The sequence below is a fragment of the Quercus robur genome, chromosome 5, assembly GCF_932294415.1.
Source record: "Quercus robur chromosome 5, dhQueRobu3.1, whole genome shotgun sequence".
NCBI lineage: Eukaryota > Viridiplantae > Streptophyta > Magnoliopsida > Fagales > Fagaceae > Quercus > Quercus robur.
In genome coordinates this window covers 74478723-74483445 of record NC_065538.1, presented here as the reverse complement: position 1 = coordinate 74483445, position 4723 = coordinate 74478723, and the positions used below count along the sequence as shown (strand labels likewise).

Genomic DNA, 4723 nt, shown 5'->3' with positions numbered 1-4723 from the left:
TAATAAAAGCTCAACTTTGAGGCTCTATTCTATTTAAACCAATTTCAATCTGAATTTTAATCCATATCAATCAACGGAAATTGAAATTTGAAAAAGACCATATCTATAAACGTAGAAGATGCAAAGCCTTGTCATATACTGTCTTCCAAATTAACTTTCTTGTAGCTTCATTTAGATCTGAAACACAAAGAGAACTAAAATAGCCTTAATTTTCATGGGTCAAATAATTTTGGTTAAGAATTAGAACACAATCACTTATTTAACAAATATGGGCAAAAGATCACATCATTGTGAATAAGGTATTAGTCTTCTAAATTTGTGAATTAATTAATTGGTGGCATGCATGTTATGACATAGGTAAATAGTAACCATGATTTAGAATTCTTAAGCAAATCTAAATATCCCCAAAAAGCATATATTAATCTCCAAAAGACATAAGCATAGCATTTACCAGGTTGGACAAATATATTAATAGACAAAAATTTCCCCAAAGCTAAAGCTTATCTAAAAATATATATATATATATATATATAGTGATAGTGATAGTGATAGGAGATACTTCCAGTTATAGTGATGGTATTTATTATTAATACTCAAGCAATAACATTAATTACCAAAATACAACAGCAACCCAAAGAATAACAAACACACAATAAATAGAAAAACACATCCATGAAGGGTAAGGCCATGACCACCATCACTACCAGCAACAACCCATTACCTGAAATTCACACAACCAAATCCACAAACATATTTCAGACAAAATATATCAGCTACATATTCACACCATCACTCCCCCAGAACACAAAAACAATCCACCAAATAACAACTTAATTCCTAGAAATTGAAATGGAAACAAACCTAGATGCACAAATGAATAAGTAACACTAACACATTATATATACTGGCACTGAGGTTTCTAATGCTCCGCAACCTCCACATACTATGCCATTAATAAACTTTTTTTTTTCTCTATTTTACAACACAAAACCAAATACTATGGTTGCATCCATTATCTCTAAGCTCTAACTTTCTTTTAGCATTTACTTCATCTATAGTTCGCATAGAAATCTCAACTATGTTGCCATAATCCATTAAAAAAACATTATTAATCATGTAAAATTGTAATGGAAGTCCATATATTACCTTGTCGAGAGGTACATAATAGTCACATATCCAACTTCAGAAGATCTATACATTGCTATAGATTCTGCAATTTTAAGCACAATCTATATTAGTAGGAAATTATCTAAAATTCAAATTGAATTAGCCAATTTTTTTCAGAGAGAAAAAGAGAAGGGGAACATGTGATACTAATGAATCTTCCACATACTTAATGGGACTATATCAGTTGCTATCATCCAGGTTCTTCACACTTATAACTGCAGAATGAATCAAGACTTTTGATTGTTACATTTTTAAGAAGTGTAAGTGCTTGTTTGTAGATTCCAACCACTGTTGCAAGAGTACTCTTAACTGATAAATTAGGAAGACGACCACTTTTATTGGTAAATATGGAAAAGGATATATTTTTTAGGCAATAATTTACATCATCAATTAATTGTTAATGAAGTCACGATATGTGCTTTGGTTGATTCCTTTTAGGCCTGTCAATCTTGTTTTAGGTTTCTCCCAAACCCAAAATTTCTTTATCCTTATTTTTCAACTCTTTTCTATTGTTGTTAGTAAAAAAAATCGTCCTTGAAAAAAGTAAGTTTATTATGAGCAGAACCTCCACCAGTAGAGCTCACTCCCATTTTGGCATATATTGGCATAGTGGTAACACAATTTCTGTGTCTAAGATTCTGTATCTTTTCCTTAAATCCTTAAAATGCCACTAAAAATATGGCAATCTAAAGAGGTTTAAGTTTCCCATATTCTTATTCCAAAGCTTATGGCGTAAATATTAGTACCTTACAATACATCTGACAATCTTCTTGGACTCAAAGCCCTTTTATTGACTTTGCCTATGGCCAAAATCACTGGCATAGAAAGTATTCAATTTCTTGTGCCATCTGAGTATGCCTATGGTTGTAATCATTAGCATGGCAAAGTGTGTAATTTCTTGTGCTTCTTTTCCATTGTATCATAACTTGATTCTTAAAAGAAGAAAGGACCTTAATACCTCTAAATTTCCACTAATTTTGTGCCAAGATGTTAGGTAGTAATAGTGCAAATTAAGTGACTAATATGTTCACTATTTAACACCACACCACACTCGGGTATTGTGCAGCTTACTCCTAAACAGATTGTCAGTGTGTGTGTGTGTGTGTGTGTGTGTGTGTGCTTCTTTTCCATTGTATCATAACTTGATTCTTAAAAGAAGAAAGGACCTTAATACCTCTAAATTTCCACTAATTTTGTGCCAAGATGTTAGGTAGTAATAGTGCAAATTAAGTGACTAATATGTTCACTATTTAACACCACACCACACTCGGGTATTGTGCAGCTTACTCCTAAACAGATTGTCAGTTTGTGTGTGTGTGTGTGTGTGTGTGTGGTGGAATTCATTAAAATTTGAGTTGGTATATGGCAAGATAATTCTTTGCCAAAAGCACATAGTTAGAGAAATACCATACCATATCATAAGCTTTTTGGAATCCAACAGGCAAATCCATCATTGTCCCCTGCCATTCATTTGACACTTCATCTACGAATTTATGACCAAAAAGCTGATAAAAGGCACAAAATTATTACTGCATCAGAACATACTAATATTAACAGCACTCACAGACATCTTTAAAAAAAAAAAAAAAAAAAAAAACAGCACCCAAAAGACATTTAATCTACTGAAGAGCATATTTAAGAATTATAACCTCCTCAAGAAATTTGTGTCTCCTAAATAGGCCTCCTCCATCCCCTTCATTGCCATCATCAAAGTCATCAAAGTAATCATCTTCATCGCCATTGACATCACCACCAACATGATTTATTTTCTTTCCAATATCTCCACCACCTCCCCCAATTGCAGTCTGGAATTCCAAAAGTATTAGTCATGTTGCCCAAGACAATGAACAATTCACATCACAATATGTTTAAACCAAATTGAAGCAGTAACTTTTAGTTAATTGGTTAAAGGAATGCAAAACGGCAAAACCTCAAATCTGAGTACTTAGACCTAGATCAACACCCAAGTCACAAATAAAAGATCAAATCTATAAATATGTTGGTTCCCCCTAAAATAATACCTACATTCCTCAGAACGCTGAGAGACAAAGCCTAGGTAGAATTTGATCTTCTATGGTGTTTCCCTGGAAAAAAGAAAAAAACATATTAGGAATTGAAATCTATAATTGCCCCAAATCCCAAAATTAATAACAACCCCCAAATAAAAAATCTAGTAATTTTCCCAGTGTCCTTGTTTGTTTTCTCAATTTCCTACAAACATTTGAGCCTCAAAACAAAAACCACAAACTATTCATAAGCAATTAGATTAGGACAACAACAACAAAATAGGAAGAGAGTAGTGAAGATTGAGGATTCAAGGTGATCTTACCAACGATCTGATACGTACCCCGAAAGATTCAAAGTCGGTGAAACTTTTGAGAAAAACAGGCCAAAGGGTTTTGTTTTCAGAAAATTCTCTTTTAAGCTATTGGGTTACGGTTCCGACGAACTCTGTTCTCTTTCCTTTTGATTGCAATTTACTGATTTAAGCGGTTTGCTTTGTTTTATACTGAAGGCTATCAAAAGGTGTATTCCAAATCAAAACCCATAATAAAAATTTAAAAAAAAAAAAAAAAAAAAAAAAAAAAAAAAAAACCACTATGAATGCAGATATTAGAAAACAGGGACAGACTTAGTGATATCAAAATAAATCGAAAAATTGAGAAAACATTCATGGAGAACCCAAAAGCCTAAACAAAAAGGAATCAAAAACAAAATCAAATCTAAACCTTTTCAACAAAAAAACTCAATAAAAAGTAATATTTCATACCCAAGTCTAAAAAAATAGAGAAAAACGTACTGGATCCGGTTCCGACGATCTGATTGTGGCAGATATATAGCCTAGCGGTGTTGATGCCCATTGATTTTTCTTTCTACTTGCACCGGTGCTCTAAGTCTGGCGAGGGAACGGAGAACTCTCTCTGCCTCTCTCTTTTCTCTCTCTCTCCTTTCTCCGTGAAGCAATCTTTAGTTTCTTTTCTTTTCTTTTTTGTGTTTTAAGCGGTTAGTTTCCTTTTACACCAAGAGGCTCCCAAACAGTGTTTTAACAAAGTGAATCATTCTTTTTTTTCGTTTTTTCCAAACGCACCGTGCGGGTTTTTTCCTTAAAGGCTTCTACTATCATATATAGTATTAGATTAGATTAGATATGTTCATCTAATTTAATTTTGAACATTGGTTGAGTTTGTGATCATCAATAAATTTAATTATATGTTAAAACTTGGTTTATTTTCTTATCAATCAAGCTCAACTAGTCAACTTGTTCACGAGCAACTTGTAAAACTCATTCTTTTGCTATATTCAGTATACATCATCACTAAAACCTTGGACTCCAAATCTCTATGCTAATAACTAATAAATTAACTTTTGTCACAAAAATAACTAATAAATAAACTATGTATTTTTTCCAACGACTAAATTATCGTTGAAATTATATTATTAAAATTTTAGAAGTTATATATAAATTTTACTAATATATATATATATATAATAATAGGTGAAACTAAGAGAAACTCAAATTAAAATTCCAAATTAGAGTTCCGATTTTGCACCTTAT

General features: G+C 32.1%; 1 long non-coding RNA gene across 5 annotated transcripts; it reads right to left on the bottom strand.

Moving 5' to 3' along the window:
* Positions 1–4260, bottom strand: LOC126727052 (uncharacterized). Of its 5 annotated transcripts, XR_007656133.1 has the most exons (7): positions 3968–4260; positions 3193–3251; positions 2817–2972; positions 2580–2672; positions 1334–1382; positions 1147–1210; positions 1–177 (listed from the first exon to the last, which is right to left on the bottom strand). It is a non-coding gene; the product is annotated as an uncharacterized LOC126727052 (long non-coding RNA). The 5 variants fall into 5 exon arrangements; XR_007656130.1 differs by lacking the exon at positions 1334–1382 and having other exon boundaries at positions 3189–3251; positions 3968–4256; XR_007656132.1 differs by lacking the exon at positions 1334–1382 and having other exon boundaries at positions 1–194; positions 3968–4256.
* Positions 4261–4723: the final 463 nt, after the last annotated feature.